This window comes from Tamandua tetradactyla, chromosome 10 (assembly GCF_023851605.1).
Source record: "Tamandua tetradactyla isolate mTamTet1 chromosome 10, mTamTet1.pri, whole genome shotgun sequence".
Taxonomy (NCBI): Eukaryota; Metazoa; Chordata; class Mammalia; order Pilosa; family Myrmecophagidae; genus Tamandua; species Tamandua tetradactyla.
This window is the reverse complement of record NC_135336.1, coordinates 981,162-1,003,184: the sequence shown is the minus strand read 5'-3', so window position 1 is coordinate 1,003,184 and position 22,023 is coordinate 981,162. Positions and strand designations below refer to the sequence as shown.

General features: G+C 43.7%; 1 long non-coding RNA gene across 3 annotated transcripts in view; it reads right to left on the bottom strand.

The window, feature by feature from the left end:
* Positions 1-35: 35 nt before the first annotated feature.
* LOC143648129 (uncharacterized) overlaps positions 36-22,023 on the bottom strand; it is a 61,682-nt gene continuing 39,694 nt past the window's right edge. For all 3 annotated transcript variants that reach the window (XR_013158404.1, XR_013158402.1, XR_013158403.1), the window contains one exon: positions 36-6,004. This is a non-coding gene — a long non-coding RNA (uncharacterized LOC143648129). The remainder of the gene's footprint in view (positions 6,005-22,023) is intronic.

The window sequence follows — 22,023 nt, the reverse complement described above, 5'->3', positions numbered from 1 at the left end:
CTGTGTTACTGGTTGCTTTTATTTGACGGGGTGGGTGGGTGGGTAAGAGCTTTGTTCTTCTGTTTCTTTTTGGTTCCTAGAGACTCTTCTGCCCCTGGAGGCAGCCCCCTGGCTAAAGAGAAGTTCCTGAGCCCTTGTGGGTGGAGGCGTAAAGCTGGGCTGTAGGGAATGGTCTGGGGTTTGCCCCAGCTACCCTGGTGAGGTCTCCATCCTTCCAAAGCTCCCCTGGAGTTGTTCTTCAAGTCTTCTTTCAGAGTCAGCTTGTTCAGCTTGAATAATAACTGTCCCTGGCCCTGTCCCCTCCCCATACATTTCACCTTCAAAGGGCTGGGAGAAATTTCCCTAATTAATTAACTCCTCTGCAGCCTGCCCTCCATGTCACTGGGTGATTAACTGTCACTGTGCCTTTAAATCCAGGGGCAGAGGGAAGGTGGGTTGAGTTGGCAGTGGTGGAGGCCAGAAGCAGAGATCCTGGGCAGGGGGCAGCCCGAGGGTTTCTTCTGGGGTGGGAGGGCCCCTCCCTATCCCCACTCCTGCCCTTGCCCAGGGCCTGCCTGAAAGGCCTCAGAGCCAGACCACAAATGCATCCATCCATAATCAATCGATTTAGTCTTGAACGTGGGGCTGTGGAAATTGGGACAGTCTGGGAGAGGAGGGGCAGCTCCCTGCTATCCTAAAGACAGAGGAGCCGTTAAGGGCAAGGGCTTTGGAGTCAGGGAGAATGGAGTTCTTATCTTGGCTCAGCCTCTTTCCAGCCAGGTGATCCTGGGCAGGTCACTTTGCCTTTCTGAGCCTCAGTTTCTCACCTATAAAATGGAGGCTAGTTATAGGACCTACCTCCCAGGACAGCTGGGAGGATGAAATGAGCTGATGTGTATGAAGCACTTAGTGTGTAGTACTGTGTACACAGCAAGTGCACAATCACAGTGGCAGTTATGGTACTGTCGCTGTAAATGAGGGGGGTTGTAAGGCCAGACTTCTCCCCCTACAAAGTCCAGCTAGGACCCCCGTTCAAGTTCTCAGCAGCTCTCCCTCCCCTTTGTGTGGAGTCACACAGCCCAGTCCCCTCTACAACACTCACCTGCTGTGTGAACTTGGGTAACTTTCCTTATGATCTAGAAAACAGGGATAAAGCTACCTCGCCATCATGCCATGCTTACAAGGCACTGGGACACCTCAAGGAGTTGTGTATTGGGAAAAGACAAATGTGAAAATAAGGAATTGCAAATATGGTGGCAGCTGCAGCAGAGGTACACAGGGCATTAGGCAGGAGGCAGGGAACTGGCATCCTGGGCCTAGGTGCAGTGAGGTGCAAAAAAGAGATGACTCTTAGAACATAATAGTTGCTCAATAAATTGTCAGTAGCTATCTCCATCCTTCCCCTTCCCCACATGGCCTAGTTTTTTTAAAACTTAGCTCTTCACAAAAATCCCTGCTGGCATTCCGGCTGGGTAAGCTGCCATATCTGTCCATTCTGCTGAACCTGGGAAAAGGGGCAGAACACAGGTCACCCGACACCCTACCCCCAGTTTCACTCCACCCTCCTCTCATCACCAATCGGAGCTAACATTTCTCAAGTGTTTACTGAGTCCTTGCAACAGCTGGAAGAGACACAGCCAGAACCTAAAGGCTGCAGACCGTGGGATAAAGCTGGCAGGGCTTAGGCTGGCACAGGAGAAACTGAGGCTGATAAGAGTGGGTGTGGCCAAAGAGTGGCCCAGTCACAAGAGGCAAAAGACGGGCCCTCAGTCCTGGGAGAGCCGCCCCAGGCCTCGTGGGTTTCTGGTTTATTCACTTGATTTGCTCCTTCAGGAAAGCTCTGCGGAGTCTGTGCTGGGTGGAGGGGCCGAGTTCAGCCCGCTCAGCCCTTCGCGAGTTTCCGGTCCACTGGGAAGGGACGGTGTCCCAGTGGGTACACGCACATCCTGTCTCCTGCAGGTGGGCGTCTGCCCTCACATCCGCGCTCGGAGGCCCTGGCACAGCTTTGATGCAGCCCCCTTTTAGCCTTGAGACAATGGAGGTGGTGAGCAGCGACAGGAACCCGCTCAAGGTCACAGGGTGAGTCATTTGTGACAGAACCCATGCCCCTATTCCCCGGAGTGGGGGTAGGTGGGGCCAGGAGTGCAGGTGTTGTTTTCTGTGTCGTGGAACAAGCAGGGGCCACGCACATCCAGAAGCTCAGGGTGCCAACGTTTTGGAATCAGCACAGAATACATTAAACAGGTTTTGAAGCCAGACATATCTCACTTGTTTCATTTATTTCTCTTCTGAGCTTTGTGACCCTGGGCAAGTTAATTTACCTCTCTGATCATCATTTGCCTGTGTGTGAAGTGCACAGTTTCAGAAAGGGCTAAGACAAATATCGATTTCTTTCTCCCTCCTCCACTCCTTACACCTTCCCCAACAGCTTCACCCTCATTGTAGTTCCCAGTTGATTGACTGACTCATCCATTCAACAGAGGGCTGACTAGGTGCCAGGAACTCTTCTAAACAAAAGCAGTGAATAAACAGACAAAAACCCCTGCCCTTGTGGAGTTGACATTCTAGTGGAGGAAGACAGACAGTAAACAAGAAAAATAAGAGAATGATGTTGCTTATCAGATGGTGGTAAGTGCTAAAGAGAAAAATAAAGCAGGGAAGGGGGTATAGGAAGTGTTGTGGGAGTGAGTTTCAATTTCAGTGGCATGGTTACAGAAGGCCTCCCTGAGAAGGAGCCTCTGATGGAGGTGAGTCCTGCAGAATTCTGGGGGAAGAGAGTTCTGGGCAGTGGGAGCAGCTAATGAAAAAGCCCTGAGGCAGGATTGGGCCTGGCACATTCGGGGAAAAGCAGGAGGCTGGTGAGGTCAGTGGAGTGAGAGAAAGAAAGAAGGTATGGTGGGACACGAGGTCAGAGAAGGGCAAGCAAGCTAGGATAGGACTTGTAGACCATTGAAGAGGGAGCCATAGCAGGGTTTGAGCAGGAGAGGGGCATGAGCTGACTTAGGTTTTAAAGTGTCCTTCTGGCTATTGGGTTGACAGTAAATTGTAAGGAGGCAAGAGTGAAAGCAGGAGCCCATCTGAATCTACTGCAGTCATCCAGATGAGAGGTGACGGCAGCTCAGGTCACAGGGGTGAGGGAAAGTGATTGAATTTTGAATGGATTTTGAAGGTTCTGCTGTCCAGACTTGCTAGTGGCTTGGCTGTGGGGTATTTGAGAGAGAAGAAAGTTTCAAGGGCGAGGAGGCCAGAAGGGGGTTGAGGTGTGTGGGTGTGGGTGCGTGGTGCTTCTGGTTGCACTTGAGGGTGAATTAGTGGTTTTCCTTGCAGAAAACATGCTCAGGTCAGTGCCCCCCGCAGCCTGCATCCTCCCGTCCCCTACTCTCTTCTGCCACACTGAGGTCTGTGGCAGGCATGTCTTCTTGAGCATGGACCTCACCTGACACACACACACACACACACACACACACACACACACACACACACACACACACACACACACACACACACACACTGGCTGCTCCCAGAACTTCAAGATGCTGTTTTGTGGGGCTGGGCTCAGATCTTCCTCCTGCTGAAGAATAATTAAGAAACTTCAGGACAAGCAGCTGGAGCCCATCCTGTAGTGGGGGCCTTGGTGTGCTCATCTGAGAAATGGGGGCAAAGAGTATGGAAGAATCTTGAGCTGGCCTCAGGGCTGTAAGTGGGAACTAGAATGTCTGACTGTTGTTGCAGTGAGGCTAGGAAAGGGAATGGAGACTCAGGAGGGTGTGTGAGTTCTTGCGAGGTTGGTAGACAGAGGGAAGCTGGAGGGTGTGGAATGGGCCCAGGTTATGGGCTTGGGGAAAAGTGTTGGGGTGGGAGGGGTGCTTGACAGGTACTGGGGCATGGCAGGTGTTTAGGGAAATGTGCTGGGTGCTGCAGCATGTGAACTGGGTGCCTGATGTGCACTCAGGTGTGCAGGGCCCTGTCTGGCTTGGCCCCATCACCTCTTCCACCTCATCTCCTTGCCCCTTTCCCTTATGCCATGCTGCCCCCAGGCTGTAACTCGTGTGCACTAGCCACGCTCCCATCTCAGGGCCTTTGCATTCTGTTCCCTCTGCCTTGAATGCTTCTCCCCCAGGTAGCCACATGCTCACTCCCTCATCACCGTCAAGTCTTTGCTCAAAGGTCACCTTGGCAAGGCCTTCCCTGGCCACCCTGTCTAATCCTGCAACCCAACCTCTAGCTCTCTATCTCCCTTCTCCTGCTTAATTTCTTTTATAGAATTTGTCACTATCTTTCAAATCATATATTTTCTTTTCTTCAGTGTCTGTCTCCTTCCATTAGAATCAGAGCTTCATGAGGGCAGGAACTACTGTCATTTTGGTCACAGCTGTATCCTTGGTTCTTAGCATAGTGCCTGACTCATAGACTACTCAATAAATAAAGATCTGTTGAATGAATGAATGAATGAATGAATGACAGGACTGTGGTATATGCCGGCCATTGAGTCTCCGTGGCTGTTGTGGATGGAGGGAGATTTAGAGAGAATGGGCCTCTGGGAAGAGAAGCAGAGGTGTGAGGGGGCTCAGCTCTCTTTACCCCCTGCCCCTGAGGTTCCTTCCTGCTCTAGGCATAACCCCTCTGCCCTCCCTCACTCTAGAAGAGACCAGGAAGTGGTCTTTGGGAGAACAATTTAAGTCTCCCTGATTCAGCTTCTTTTCTGCCTTTGGGATCCTCAGATGTATGCAGGGTGCTCTGCACCTGTAGAAGGGGCCCTGGGCCTGGCTCGCAGGAGGTGGTGCCCCTGCTGGGCAACTGTCCTCGGCCTGAGTGTGCCGAGGGCCTGAGCTCACTTATGAGAGGGTCCAGATGTCAAGCCTCATTCCAGCTAAGTAGTGTAATTAATTAGCAAGTGGCTCCGTGGCTCTGAAAGTCCCGGACACTGTTGGGGTGCTGGAGCAGAGGGCATAAGTGTTGGGGGCTTGTGGCAGATGGTGTAAGGAGATAGGACTCCAGGCTGAGCCTGCCCTAGGCAGAGAGGCCTGTGCCCCCCGGGGTGGTTGATTTCTCTCTAGCCCAGGAGAGCCACAGCTGGGAAAGTCTGATCAAGGATAACTAGATGGGAGGGGGCTTGGCTAAGCCCCACCTGAAGAGGCCCATGTCTCCTGGACAGAGCCGCAAAAGGAAGAGGAAACATGGTGTTACCTTTTCCAAGTTGAGAGAGGGGACACGAACTCTGTCAAGAGGACTCCTGGGCTGACTGGGCAGCGGCGGGGGGGGGGGGACATTTCATGGCATGTCTCTGATGTGGGAGACAACCTCTAACCTGGGAGATTTCCCCAGTCTGATGGTGGAGACGCAGCCCCTGTCTCAGAGGAGTACCCACCCTCATGCAGGAAACACAGCCCCTTGCCCTGGGGAGCACCTAGTCTGATGGGGACACCTGGCCCCTGTTCTGACAAAGCCTCTAGTTTAGCAGGAGAATGAAATGAAGGCCACAAATTTGAGAAGGAGGCTCTTGGTCCCTGGGATAATGCAGAGATAAGTGCTGAGGGAGGGTGTACAGCGGAGAGGGGCAGGTAGGGTCTTCTAGGAAGCAGCTGTCCTCCTGACCTTGGAGGAGTTGAGAAGGGTTGAGGACACCTGGGCAGATTCTCAGCTCTCAGTACCTCCCAGAAATAGACAACTGCAGCACTGAATTGGAATGATGGACAGGCTGGCCTGAAACAGAGGACTCATTTGCGGTAGGGGGAGAAGCGGGTGAGGCATAGGCAAGAATGGGGAGTCCAAGTCAGGGCTTAAGGATTCAAGAGGCAAGAGGTTTCCTGTGGGGAACAGGGAGCAGGCAGTGACATGCCAGTGGATGTTTACCAAAGAGCTCTTTGGGGGGGAAAAGTCCCATTTGTAGTGCAAGTTCCCACTTGGTGGATTTCAAGCAGACATCCTGATGTCACTGAACACGGAACTGGACAGCAGTGAGCACGGTCGGCTCTTGAATGACAGATGCACCACTGATTCCCATGTGCAAATTTATGTTCTTGGCCTGAAAGAAATATTGGATGAAACAATCAGATCCCCCGTCAACTAACCTTTTTCCACCTCCCCCACTCCCGTAAGTGTGGACAGGTGGACAGAAAGACTGATAGACAGATGGATAGATGTGCTATGCTAGTACCTCTGCAGTGTGGTTAGCTTTAGATGTTGTAAGTGTCTGTCTCTCTCCTTGGGGTTAGATTCAGTGATGTGGTGGCCTCTGCTCCCTACTCTAGCCAAATGCCACGCTTAGCCAGCCTGCATTCCAATATGTTCTCTCCAGAGCATTAGCAGTGGAAACTTGGAGCCCAGACCTGCTTCACTGACTCTTTTTATCTGATGCTTGATTTCTCCTAAGACCCAGCTCTTGGCCTTTTGGATAATGCAGAGATAGAAGCAGGTAACCCGGCAACCCTGCTCCACAGCCAACCCCAAGTGTAACCTGTTTATTCCATTCCACCCAGCACCCCTGGGTCTGCCCCCTCTCTCATCTCCTGCAAAGTTCTGGGCAATGGGGAGTCTGCGTAGAGAGCTCAAAGCTCTGGGTTCCAGCCTTGCCATTGCTACTTACACGGGTGGCCCAGGGAGCCCTTTGTTGAAATTTACCTATCCATGCAGGGTGCTTTCACATTCCCAAAGCACTGGGACATACATTGTCTCACTTTATCCTGCTAACAGTTCAGCAGGGCAAGTCCCTCATACCTTTCAGTTGGCTGGGGAAGTGGGGCTCTGTGGCATTCGGAGAGTTGCCCCAAGTCAAGAGCTGCTCCATGCTGGGCCCTGCCCCTGCTATTGCTGCACCCTGCTGTGCCCCAGCCTCCCCACCTGCGAGTGGGACTAAATTCTCCTTTAAATTTGAGCATTGACATTCTGGGCATTTGGAAAGATTAGGGGCTCCTTAATATTATTTAAATATACTGAAAATTTGCACAGTGGACTGTGTATATGTGAGTGTCTGGATCTGTGTGTGTGGATGTGTATGTATGGGCACACATGCATGTGTGGGTGTTATGAGCTTGTGGTTGTGTCAGGTGTATGTTTGTGTGAGGTGTGCATGCAAGAGTGTATAGTGCAGACTTCCGGAGAAGATGGCGGCTTAGTAAGACGCGCGGATCTTAGTTTCTTCCCCAGGACAGCTACTAGGGGAGTAGAAACGATACAGAAAGTGCCCAAAGCCACAACAGAGATAAAAAAGACAGCGTACCCCATCCTGGAACAGCTGGCTGGCTGATAGAAGCAGCTCAGGTGAGATCACCGAGGCGTGCGGGCCTCACCGGGCGGGGCGGCAAGCGGCCGGAGTCACTCTCTTCCCCCTTCCCAGGCCGGCTGGGAGAATTGGAGAGGCGGTCCCCTGAAACCAAGGCGGCTGGCGCCCACACCACGCGCGGCCCCCCGGACCAACTGAGAGAATTGGATCGGAAATCCCCAGGCCGCGGAGAACGGTGACAGGTGGGGACGGCCCCTTCCAAACCCGTGACTCCCCGGGAACGTGCACTCTCCCAGGCGGGCCACTGCCGCTGGCGCCCTCCCGCCATGCTTGTCACCCGGGCAACTAGGAAATTCGGACGGGCTCTTTCCCGGGCTGCGGCGACCAGCAACCCTCCCTGCGTTCGGACCCCGGGCCGGCTCAAGCCGCTTCGGCTAGCGAACCTCCCGGAGGGCGAGAGTTTTCCAAAGTTTAAGGTCCCACAGCACCTTTTACTGGTGGGACCCGCAGACGTGTGCCACGAGCGCCACCTACTGGGCAGGATAAGAAAAACAGAACCCAGAGATTTCACAGAAAAATCTTCCAAACTTTTGGATCCAATACCCAGGGAAATCTGTCTAAATGCGCAGACGCCAACAGAAGATAACGGATCACGCTCAAATAATTGAAAATATGGCCCAGTCAAAGGAACAAACCAATAGTTCAAATGAGATACAGGAGCTGAGACAACTAATGCTGAATATACGAACAGAAATGGAAAACCTCTTCAAAAACGAAATCGATAAATTGAGGGAGGACATGAAGAAGACATGGGCTGAACATAAAGAAGAAATAGAAAAACTGAAAAAACAAATCACAGAACTTATGGAAGTGAAGGACAAAGTAGAAAAGATAGAAAAAACAATGGATACCTACAATGATAGATTCAAAGAGACAGAAGATAGAATTAGTGATTTGGAGGATGGAACATCTGAATTTCAAAAACAAACAGAAACTATCGGGAAAAGAATGGAAAAATTTGAACAGGGTATCAGGGAACTCAAGGACAATATGAAGCGCACAAATATACGTGTTGTGGGTGTCCCAGAAGGAGAAGAGAAGGTAAAAGGAGGAGAAAAACTAATGGAAGAAATTTTCACTGAAAATTTCCCAACTCTTATGAAAGACCTGAAATTACAGATCCAAGAAGTGCAGTGCACCCCAAAGAGATTAGACCCAAATAGGCGTTCTCCAAGACACTTACTAGTTAGAATGTCAGAGGTCAAAGAGAAAGAGAGGATCTTGAAAGCAGCAAGAGAAAAACAATCCATCACATACAAGGGAAACCCAATAAGACTATGTGTAGATTTCTCAGCAGAAACCATGGAGGCTAGAAGACAGTGGGATGATATATTTAAATTACTAAAAGAGAAAAACTGCCAACCAAGACTCCTATATCCAGCAAAATTGTCTTTCAAAAATGAGGGAGAAATTAAAACATTCTCAGACAAAAAGTCACTGAGAGAATTTGTGACCAAGAGACCAGCTCTGCAAGAAATACTAAAGGGAGCACTAGAGTCAGAAATGAAAAGACAGAAGAGAGAGGTATGGAGAAGAGTGTAGAAAGAAGGAAAGTCAGATATGATATTTATAATACAAAAGGCAAAATGGCAGAGGAAAATATTATCCAAACAGTAATAACACTAAATGTTAATGGACTGAATTCCCCAATCAAAAGACATAGAATGGCAGAATGGATTAAAAAACAGGATCCTTCTATATGCTGTCTACAGGAAACACATCTTAGACCCAAAGATAAACATAGGTTGAAAGTGAAAGGTTGGGAAAAGATATTTCATGCAAATAACAACCAGAAAATAGCAGGAGTGGCTATACTAATATCCAACAAGTTAGACTTCAAATGTAAAACAGTTAAAAGAGACAAAGAAGGACACTATATACTAATGAAAGGAACAATTAAACAAGAAGACATAACAATCATAAATATTTACGCACCGAACCAGAATGCCCCAAAATACGTGAGGAATACACTGCAAACACTGAAAAGGGAAATAGACACAAATACCATAATAGTTGGAGACTTCAATTCCCCACTCTCATCAATGGACAGAACATCTAGACAGAGGATCAATAAAGAAATAGAGAATCTGAATATTACTATAAAGGAGCTAGACTTAACAGACATTTATAGGACATTAAATCCCACAACAGCAGGATACACCTTTTCTCAAGTGCTCATGGATCATTCTCAAAGATAGACCATATGCTGGGTCACAAAGCAAGTCTTAACAAATTTAAAAAGATTGAAATCATACACAACACTTTCTCGGATGATAAAGGAATGAAGTTGGAAATCAATAATAGGCGGAATGCCAGAAAATTCACAAATACGTGGAGGCTCAACAACACACTCTTAAACAACGAGTGGGTCAAAGAAGAAATTGCAAGAGAAATTAGTAAATACCTAGAGGCAAATGAAAATGAAAACACAACATATCAAAACTTATGGGATGCAGCAAAGGCAGTGCTAAGAGGGAAATTTATTGCCCTAAATGCCTATATCAGAAAAGAAGAAAAGGCAAAAATGCAGGAATTAACTGTTCACTTGGAAGAACTGGAGAAAGAACAGCAAACTAATCCCAAAGCAAGCAAAAGGAAAGAAATAACAAAGATCAGAGCAGAAATAAATGAAATTGAAAATATGAAAACAGTAGAGAAAATCAATAAGACCAGAAGTTGGTTCTATGAGAAAATCAATAAGATTGATGGGCCCTTATCAAGACTGACAAAAAGAAGAAGAGAGAGGATGCAAATAAATAAGATCAGAAATGGAAGAGGAGACATAACTACTGACCTCACAGAAATAAAGGAGGTAATAACAGGATACTATGAACAACTTTACGCTAATAAATACAACAATTTAGATGAAATGGACGGGTTCCTGGAAAGACATGAACAACCAACTTTGACTCAAGAAGACATAGATGACCTCAACAAACCAATCACAAGTAAAGAAATTGAATTAGTCATTCAAAAGCTTCCTAAAAAGAAAAGTCCAGGACCAGATGGCTTCACATGTGAATTCTACCAAACGTTCCAGAAAGAATTAGTACCAATTCTCCTCAAACTCTTCAAAAAAATCGAAGTGGAGGGAAAACTACCTAATTCATTCTATGAAGCCAACATCACCCTCATACCAAAACCAGGCAAAGATATTACAAAAAAAGAAAACTACAGGCCAATCTCTCTAATGAATATAGATGCAAAAATCCTCAATAAAATTCTAGCAAATCGTATCCAACAACACATTAAAAGAATTATACATCATGACCAAGTAGGATTCATCCCAGGTATGCAAGGATGGTTCAACATAAGAAAATCAATTAATGTAATACACCATATCAACAAATCAAAGCAGAAAAATCACATGATCATCTCAATTGATGCAGAGAAGGCATTTGACAAGATTCAACATCCTTTCCTGTTGAAAACACTTCAAAAGATAGGAATACAAGGGAACTTCCTTAAAATGATAGAGGGAATATATGAAAAACCCACAGCTAATATCATCCTCAATGGGGAAAAATTGAAAACTTTCCCCCTAAGATCAGGAACAAGACCAGGATGTCCACTATCACCACTATTATTCAACATTGTGTTGGAGGTTCTAGCCAGAGCAATTAGACAAGAAAAAGAAATACAAGGCATCAAAATTGGAAAGGAAGAAGTAAAACTATCACTGTTTGCAGACGATATGATACTATACGTCGAAAACCCGGAAAAATCCACAACAAAACTACTAGAGCTAATAAATGAGTACAGCAAAGTAGCAGGTTACAAGATCAACATTCAAAAATCTGTAGCATTTCTATACACTAGTAATGACCAAGCTGAGGGGGAAATCAAGAAACGAATCCCATTTACAATTGCAACTAAAAGAATAAAATACCTAGGAATAAATTTAACTAAAGAGACAAAAAACCTATATAAAGAAAACTACAAAAAACTGCTAAAAGAAATCACAGAAGACCTAAATAGATGGAAGGGCATACCGTGTTCATGGATTGGAAGACTAAATATAGTTAAGATGTCAATCCTACCTAAATTGATTTCAGATTCAATGCAATACCAATCAAAATCCCAACAACTTATTTTTCAGAAATAGAAAAACCAATAAGCAAATTTATCTGGAAGGGCAGGGTGCCCCGAATTGCTAAAAACATCTTGAGGAAAAAAAACGAAGCTGGAGGTCTCGCGCTGCCTGACTTTAAGGCATACTATGAAGCCACAGTGATCAAAACAGCATGGTATTGGCATAAAGATAGATATATCGACCAATGGAATCGAATAGAGTGCTCAGATATAGACCCTCTCATCTATGGACATTTGATCTTTGATAAGGCAGTCAAGCCAACTCACCTGGGACAGAGCAGTCTCTTCAATAAATGGTGCCTAGAGAACTGGATATCCGTATGCAAAAGAATGAAAGAAGACCCATCTCTCACACCCTATACAAAAGTTAACTCAAAATGGATCAAAGATCTAAACATTAGGTCTAAGACCATAAAACAGTTAGAGGAAAATGTTGGGAGATACCTTATGGATCTTACAACTGGAGGCGGTTTTATGGACCTTAAACCTAAAGCAAGAACACTGAAGAAGGAAATAAATAAATGGGAGCTCCTCAAAATTAAACACTTTTGTGCATCAAAGAACTTCATCAAGAAAGTAGAAAGACAGCCTACACAATGGGAGACAATATTTGGAAATGATATATCAGATAAAGGTCTAGTATCCAGAATTTATAAAGAGATTGTTCATCTCAACAACAAAAAGACAGCCAACCCAATTACAAAATGGGAAAAAGACTTGAACAGACACCTATCAGAAGAGGAAATACAAATGGCCAAAAGGCACATGAAGAGATGCTCAATGTCCCTGGCCATTAGAGAAATGCAAATCAAAACCACAATGAGATATCATCTCACACCCACCAGAATGGCCATTATCAACAAAACAGAAAATGACAAGTGCTGGAGAGGATGCGGAGAAAGAGGCACACTTATCCACTGTTGGTGGGAATGTCAAATGGTGCAACCACTGTGGAAGGCAGTTTGGCGGTTCCTCAAAAAGCTGAATATAGAATTGCCATACGACCCAGCAATACCATTGCTGGGAATCTACTCAAAAGACTTAAGGGCAAAGACACAAACGGACATTTGCACACCAATGTTTATAGCAGCGTTATTTACAATTGCAAAGAGATGGAAACAGCTGAAATCTCCATCAACAGAAGAGTGGCTAAACAAACTGTGGTATATACATACGATGGAATACTATGCAGCTTTAAGACAGGATAAACTTATGAAGCATGTAATAACATGGATGGACCTAGAGAACATTATGCTGAGTGAGTCTAGCCAAAAACTAAAGGACAAATACTGTATGGTCCCACTGATGTGAACAGACATTCGAGAATAAATTTGGAATATGTCATTGGTAACAGAGTCCAGCAGGAGGTAGAAACAGGGTAAGACAATGGCCAATTGGAGTTGAAGGGATACAGATGGTGTAATAGGACTAGATACAAAAACTCAAAAATGGACAGCACAATAATACCTAATTGTAAAGTAATCAGGTTAAAACACTGAATGAAGCTGCATCTGAGCTATAGGTTTTTGTTTTGTTTTGTTTTGTTTTGTTTTGATTTTACTATTATTACTTTTATTTTTTCTCTATATTAACATTCTATATCTTTTTCGGTTATGTTGCTAGTTCTTCTAAACCAATGCAAATGTACTAAGAAATGATGATCATGCATCTATGTGATGATGTTAAGAATTACTGATTGCATATGTAGAATGGTATGATCTCTAAATGTTGGGTTAATTTCTTTTTTTCCATTAATTAAAAAAAAAAAAGAGAACGGGTAATTGGAGCTGAAGGGATACAGACTGTACAACGGGACTAGATATAAAAACTCAGAAATGGACAGCACAATACTACCCAATTGTAATGCAATTATGTTAAAACACTGAATGAAGCTGCATGTGAGGTATAGGTTTTTTGTTTTTTTTTCTTTCTATTATTGTTTTAATTCTTATTCTGTTGTCTTTTTATTTCTTTTTCTAAATCGATGCAAATGTACTAAGAAATGATGAATATGCAACCATGTGATGTTATTAAGAATTACTGATTGTACATGTAGATTGGAATGATTTCTAATTGTTTTGTTAATTCTTTTTTTAATTAATAAAAAAAAGAGTGTATAGTGCACAGGTGTACTTTTGGGTGTGGGGTATTGTGAGTGTGTGTGGGTGGGGGCAAAGGTGCATGGATGTGATTATATCTGGGTGCCTAAGTGTGCATAGGTGCACCACTGTACCTACAGCCATTGGCTGCTGTGAGGATATGGACATGTGGCATGACAGTGAGGGTAGAGTGTGTGAGTGACAGAGTGTGTGTGGATATGTGAAAGAGTGTTCACACTGGGTGGATAAGCAAGTGTGTGTTGGGGGAGACAAGAGGCAGCACAGGGCAGATGGATTTCTGTCTGCCCTCCTACCTCCCCCAGGACACCCACTCCCTCCTCCCTCCCCTGTGGTCCCAGCAGCCTGCCCCACAAAGGATCTGTGGGAGGTTGGGATCTGAGAGCACTTACCCAGACCCTGACTGCACCCCACTGAGGGCAGGGTCCCCTCCTGACCTGAAGTGGGTGGCTGTAACCCCTTTCTAGTTCACTGGTGCCAGTAACAATTGCTGACTTCGTGCATGAGTGAGACAATGGGTGTATATGGTCCCAAGTGCCAGGTCCAGCCCAGGGCCTTTATGCAGAGGTACTAGGATTAGACCTAATGAATTGGAAAGGGTTAACAATGCTTCAGGTTGGCAGAAGCCAGGGAAGTAGCTCAGACCCTGCCCTGGCTGCTTTTCACCACTGAGGTGTAATCCGCTTTGAAATCAAAGGTGGTACATAGCATGAATTTAAATTTCACATTTACAGCCGGGGTGAGATGATGTAGTCTGGAAAGGTCTCTTCTTAAGGGGGCTGGGGGTGGAGAGAGAGGAGGAGAGGGCAGCCATCTGCTCTTCAAGGAAGGCCCAGACTGGCTCAGTCCAGGCCAACTTGCCAAACCACATGCCTTGGGCCTGAGGAGGGGGGGATTGAGGGCAGCAGCAAAGAAGGGCAGCAGGATACATCCTCCCACCTCCAATTTGGAGGGTCCACTGAGTCCAGGGCTTCTCTGATCCTAGGCTAGTCCTCAAGAAGACAGCTGAGGCAGCATTCTTGCTAAAGAGGTTCTTGGTTCCATTTTTATAACTAAGGAAGCTGAGACACTAAACTCTCTCATGTATGTGGCATTCTGGACCTTTCACCACTTGGCCCCAGACACCCTCCAGGCTCTTATCCTCCCCCACCCTTGTACCTCCCAGCAGCCACAAGGGATTCCCACGTTCCCCAGATGTCTCTTGGGCTCTGCTGAGCTCCAGGTCAGGTAGAGGGAAAGGAGGTGGTGTCTGCCGTGTGCCTGGTGCCATTTAAGCACAGCCTCTGCTGAGCTCCTTCTCTACCTTCTCAACACGGGCTTCCTGCTCATTCTTCCAGGCCATCAGAGAACATCTCCTCTGGGAAGATTTCAACATCTCTCCTCCAGGCTCCTAGAGGGCTAGCTCTGTTTGAGTCATCACGTTGAGCTCACCACGGTTACAGTAGTGTAGGTTTGGGTTCATTTTCAGGGGTCTTCTCCCAGAGCAGGAGCTGTGTTCCCTTCCCTTGGACCTCAGCACTTAGTCTCCCTGCTTCACCACATCTCAATAAACATTTGTTTGGAAGTGGGAATAGGAAAACCTACTTTCTAACATTTAGTGAGCCCTTCTTATGTACCAGGCATTTGTTAAGCTCTCCCATTGGTATTATTTGTCTAAACCTCACAACAACCCCACGAGGTAGATACTTTATCTCCTTTTTGCAGGAAGATTAATTATCTCCTACATGCAGAAACCCACAGTTGGGTCCAAGGAGGCTGTTTCCCAGCCCTGCCCTCATATCTTTGATGTCCACCCTTAAGCCTCCCAAACCTTCCCGTCCTTTCCCCACTTAGTCCTCCAGGGCTCTGCATGCCATGTCAGCTCACATCTGCCTTCCCCCAGCGACGCATGGGGGTGACTGAGGATAGTCCTGCAGGTGAGAAAATAATGTCTGCCTCCTCACCCGTGTGAGTGCCTTGAGGCTTCCAGAGTTCATCCGCAAGTATCGGTAAACCCTCCCCATGGTCAGTAGGGTGGGGTGATTCTCTCCAGGATACAGGTGAGGAAAGTAAGGCTCAAGAATTAAGCAGCTTGTTAAGATAGTGAGAGGGAGACTGGCCTCAGCCTCAGATCTTTTGCTCTCAAATCCAGAGCTCTTTTCTCTAACCAAGTTGTCTTTTTTGATCCAAAGGCTGGTTTCACAAACCTGTGACAGATATTTTAGAATAAAACCCCATAGCAGCATTAGTCACCATAGCCAAAAGGTGGAAGCGACCCATGCCCATCACAGATGAATGGATAAACAAAATGTGGTAGGTCCGTACAATGGAATATTATTCATCCATGAAAGGAGTGTGGTGATGATACAAGTTACAACATGGGTGAACCTTGAAGACATTAAGCTTAGTGAAATAAGCCAGGCACGAAAGGACAAATAATTTGTGATTCCCCTTATATGAGGTTTCTAGGATAGGTAACTTCATAGAGACAGAAAGAAGCAAGAGTGGTTACCAGGGGCTGAGGAAATAGACAGGTATAATACAGGCATAGCTTCTGTTTGGGATAATGAAAATGTTCTGGAAATAGTCATGTTAATTATACAACATTGTGAGTGTACTTAATGCCACTGAATTATAAACTTAAAAATAGTTAAAATGGCAAATTTTTATGATGTATATTTTGTAGTAAAAAGATGATTTACCAAAAAACAAACAGCCCCAACTTTAAGTTGCTCTCCTCCAACCCTTAAATTTGTCATCCCTAAAATGGGAATAATAAAACCTACCTCCTAGAGCTGCTGTCAGAGGCAACAATGATTGAAAAGCTAACCTTAGGGGACATTGGTGAGACAACCTTTTTCTCAACTTCACCCTCTCCAAGCATCAGGACCACACTGGGATTCCTGCCATCTTCAGGACTCTCTCAACCTCTTCATGTGATGGCAGCCAGGCTCTCTCCAATATTCAAGGAATGTGCTACACCCTCTCTAATGCCTGAGGCAGGACCATTCTTCCACTGCAGTGAGGTGGAAAGCCCATACTCTGCCTTTGGGGCAAACTCCTCTGCAAATACTTGGGTGGGTCAGCTCTCCTGGCCCAAGGATTCTTGACTTCAGACCCCAGCTGCCATGGTTCTTCCTCTGAAGTGATTTTTCCTCCATGTCATCCCTTTTTTTGAGTCCCCAATCTGAACTGGCAGTGGCTTCTTTTATACAGTTCCCATAGCACTCTTGTTGGCTTTCTATGCAGCCATCAAGGATTGTGCCCATCAGACAGCAGGAGTTTCCACAAATCCTTCCTAGATAACTCTATCCCCCATCCTGGCTTTCTCTGAAATGGCTGTCTGGTTCCAAATTTGGCCACATCCTTATGTGGGGCACTATTCTCTGGGGTCTCCTTTCCTGGAAGTCCAGAATTTTCCAGAACATCAATTTATGGTTTCTTTGTACATAAGAGTTCAGTTCGCAGCTTATCGCTTTCCTGTCGCATTTCACTGTAAGCTGCGAGGAGGAACCTGGCTGCACCATTGACATTTAATTTGGAAATCTCTTATGCTAAATATCCAATTAATGGCTTTAAAAATCTGCCTCCCAGCCAAAGCCACTATTCAACTTTGCCACCTTATCTGCCATTTTAAAACAAAGTATCACCTTCCTTTCATTTTACAAGAACACATGCATCATCTCTAAGTCCTTATCAGAAGTATCTTTAGAGCTCACATTTCCACCAATAGTCTCTTCAAAGCATACTAGGGATTCTCTATCAAGCTTCTCAGAAGCCCACCAGAATCTTCTCCTTAGTTATTTAAAAAGCCATTCCAACATGTTCGGTATCTGCAAACCACAGCAGCACTCCACTTCTCTGGTACCAAAATCTGTTCTAGTTTGCTAGCTGCCAGAATGCATTATACCAGAAATGGAATGGCTTTTAAAAAGGGGAATTGAATAAGTTGCTAGTTTACAGTTTTAAGGCCAATTAAAGAAAGCCTATAGAAATGTCCAATCTAAGGCATCCATGGAAAGATCCATTGGTTCAAGAAGGTTAATGACATTCAGGGTTTCTCTTTCAGCTGGAAAGGCACATGGTGGAGTCTGCTATTTTTCTCTTCCAGCTTCTTGTTTCATGAGACTCCCCAATGGTGTTCTTCGTCTTCATCTCCAAAGGACACTGACTTGTGGGCTTCATGGTTCCCTCATCATTCTGTTGGGGTTCTGTAGCTCTTGTATCATTCTCAAAAGGAACCCTCTCCAAAATGTCTCCTCTTTTATAGGATTCCAATAAACTAATTAAGACAGTAGAATGGGTGGAGACACATCTCCATATAATCAAGTTTAATACCCACAGTTTATTGAGTCACATCTCCATGGAGATAAGCTAATCAAGTTTCCTACCTATAGTACTGAATAGGGATTAGAAGAAACCATTGCTCCCACAAGACTGATTAGGATTAATACATGGCTTTTCTAGGGTACATAAATCATTTCAAATGGCACAATGGCTATTAGCGAAATGCGAATCAAATGCACGATGAGATATTATCTCACACCAACTAGAATCATCATTATCAAGTAAACAAAATGACAAGTGCTGGAGAGGATGTGGAGAAAAAGTTAGTTATCCACTCTTGGTGGGAATGTAAAATGATACAACTTCTCTGGAAGGCAGTTTGTTGCTTCCTCAGGGATCTAAGTACAGAATAGCCATATAATCCAGTAGTCCCATTAGCAGGTATATATTAAGAGGAACTGAAGGTAAGTACACAAACACAATTTTACTGCATACAGAAACTGTTTAAATATTTGAAAACATGATCAGACTTTGACTAGAGATATGAATGAAGCTGTTCTAGATAGGACTAGGATAAATCAGAATACAGGGTAGAGGAGGAAATGGTCCATATTTTACAACTTCAGCTTCTGTGTGAGATGAAAGGAAGGGATGCTTATTTGGTGCAAAATTTATATTTTGGTTACTGTATTATCTCATTTAACTTGTATGGTCAGTTTATTTGAACACTGTCATTACACAGAATCTTGAGTAGGGTGTGAGATATTATTGGTTTGTCCAGGTTAGTGTGATGCTCTGATATATTCCAAAGTAATTTGTGTAGGAATAAAAAAGTAATTGCAAAGTCTTCTTGGGGGACTGAGGACAAAGGAGGAAATATTAAACTTCCCAATCTGTGGAATTCCTAATATTGTCACAAGCAATGGAAACAACAAATTCAATAGACTGAGCCCTAGATCTTGGGGTTCACTCTTCAAAATTTATTCCTCCAAAGGTGAAGCTAAGTCTGTTTATAACTATGCCTACAGGTCACCCCAGGGAACCTATTTTGTTGCTCAGATGTGGCCTCTTTCTTAAAGCCAACTCCACATATGAACCCACTGCCCTCCCCATTACATGGGATAGGACTCTCAGTGGTGCAAATCTACCCTGGCAACATGGGTCAGGACTTCCAGGATGAGCCAGGACCTGGCATCATGGATTGAGAAAGCCTTCTTGACCAAAAGGAGAAAGAAAGTAATGAGACAAAGTTTCAGTGGCTGAGAGATTTCAGAGTTAAGAGCTTATCCTAGAGGTTATTCATATGCATTAGATACCCATTTTAGTTTATGGTGTATTGGAATGACTAGAGGGAAGTATCTGAAAATGTTGAACTGTATTCCAGTAGCCTTGATTCTGAAGATGATTATACAACTATATAGCTTTTACAATGCGACCATGTGCTTGATAAAACCTTGTGTCTGATGCTACTTTTATCTAGGGTATGGGCAGAGGAGTGAAAAAATAAGGGAAAACTAAATAAGCAATGGGGGAAATAAAGCAGAAAAAAATGGGTAGTTTGAAATACTGGTGGTCAATGAGAAGGAGGGGTAATATTTATGGGATGTATTAGTATTTTCTTTTTCTGGAGTGATGCAAATGTCTAAGGATGACTTTGGAGATGAATATACAACTAAATGATGATATTGTAAGCCAAAGATTATATGTCATGTATGGGCTGTGTGTGCATGAAGATTTCTGAATAAGAATGTTTTTAAAGAAAGAAAGACTGAAGGCAATATATTTATATATTTAAATTACTGAAAGAGAAAAACTGCCAAATCAAAAATTCCATATTGAAAGGCAAACTCAGTAAACTCACCAGAAATGTGGTGGGACAAGGAATTCAGGCAAAGGCTTTATATCAGGGAGAAACAGAGCTACCCATTCAGTGTTTCAAGAGAGAGAGGAATGGCTGCCCTGAGATAGCAGGGGATAGGGTTTTGAAGACTTATCATTAAGGATTTGGGGGGCAAGGTTTAGGCAGGTCTCAATTGATTCATTTTCAGAAATAGGGGGCTAAAGTTAGGAAATGGCAGCTTTCCATTGGCAAAGTTTAAAATTTAAATGCTGCCTTAGGCATGCAGGTTTGTAAATGCTGGAAGGCAGATAGTGAGCAAGGAGAGTTTACACAAGGATGCATTTGTGGTGGAGTGGAGGCTGAGTAATGGGAGGTTATCACAAGAGGGCAGTTGATGGAGGGTGAGGGAGATGCTGGACTGACATGGGTGGAAGTGAGAGAGGCTTTCTGAAATATTTGCCAGGGGTAGGCTGCATCCTGGGGGAAGGGTCTTGTCCTCCAGGCCTAATACCTAGCTCTCCAAAATTCTTGATTAGTAGCATTTTATTAAACAAAAATAGACAATAGTAAAGCAGATATCTCAACATTCATCTTGGAGAGGAAGGATGGTGAAATACATGGAAATACATTAATAAAATTTTACAATCTAAATAGAAAAATGTTTTTCAAAGTAATATATCATACACTGAAGTAATATTATTTTTGTCATACTCAAAATGTTTCAGCATTGTAATTAAACACTACTGCATACTCAACATCAGTAAGTATCTTCAATTTATCATTCTAAAGTACAACTGCAAATATATATAAATATATTTCCACCTAGCAGGTTGACTGTGAAATAATTGTTGAAATTCAGCATATCATTTCATGGAACTTAACATTTTATCCTTTCACTTATAAATAAAATTCAAACAGAATATCCAGCTCACTCTTTTAAGACCATGTTGATTTCTCTGGGCCATGCTTATCTATTTTACAGAATTAATACTAGAATTAATTTTACATGGCCTATAGTCCACACCTGATTCTAATCTGTACAACCATCTGCAAATTTCATGAAAATCTACACAGGGTTTTTATGTGATGACACAGCAGAAAATGTAGATGCACTATTTGTAAGGAAGAAAAGTGTTAAAAAGTCTTGCCTATGAAAAATAATACTAAAGCACACATAAAGATTAACAGTGTTTAAAACATAATTTTAAATATGGAAATATGCATTTAACAAGTTTATCAAAACCAATAAAATTCAAATTGAAACATTTTAATTTAAGCAACTATCAAATGCTAACAATGCAAGCAGGAAAAATGAACATCCTCACATACTTTTGGGTGAAAGAAAGATACATGTAAAATTTTGCACTTTCTTTATGTAGCAAGTAATATCTTAGATTCCTAGGTTTGGCTTCACAAAGTAAGACTGACTGGCTTGTTTAATACAGCAGAACTTTATTGGTTGGCTTAATTGATCAACTTAGAATCAGATATATGTTAGCACTCAATATTTAAACCTCATGAATTATTCCTCAATAAAAAATGGAACTGTTATTATAAAGGGCACAGTAAACTGAGTGGTCAGATTTCTGTTTAATAATGGAATTGGACTAAAAATAGACAACAGATGAGATTGTCAAATGATTAGAATCTTCAGCTGGCTGGGGACCCAGAGTTCACTTATCACCATCTGATAGTTCCATGGGTAGATGAAGACTCATTTTTGCAAGATATAGGGGTGTTTCCATTGTAAATGTATGTCTTTGTGTGACAGCTGCCAATTTTACCTAATGGTTTGGTGGATTTTCCAAAAAGTTTTGAAGGGCTATTGAAAGCCTTTGACAAGTTTAATACTACTCTTGTAAGTGAAATTTGAACTTAAGTTATTAAAAAATACCAGGGAAGGGAAAAAGTCATCTTGAATTGAATATATCTGTCCATTCACAGTTAGTTATCATGACTAGGCAGATGAAATAAATTTGTTGGTTGTACATTGAGAGCATATTTATATGATTAGCTGACATGTTTATGAAACTCTACACAATGGATAAGGAATAGAGGCAGTTTATGAATCAGCAGAGGTATACTTAATAGAGATACAGCAAGAAGGGGTCATATGTACCTAATTATTCCCTTTTATTATACTTAAGTACAAGAAACACTTAAATAAGGTGGGTGAAAGATTTGTCTCTGGCATGACAATAAGGAGAAATGGGGCTCTTTAGTCCACATCTACTTATGTGATTTTGGTGGTTTATGTTAGTTTTAAAATTTTTGCTATCAGGTGAAATGTGATAAATGAGAAATAGTTAAATAAGCTGAAGTTGAAAATTTGCAAGGCAAAATTTTAACACATTTTTCAAGTTATTTTAGCTCATACTTATTAAACATCTGTCAGAGATATACACTGAATAATCTTTGTTCCCGAAAATTCTCACAGGACCAATTTT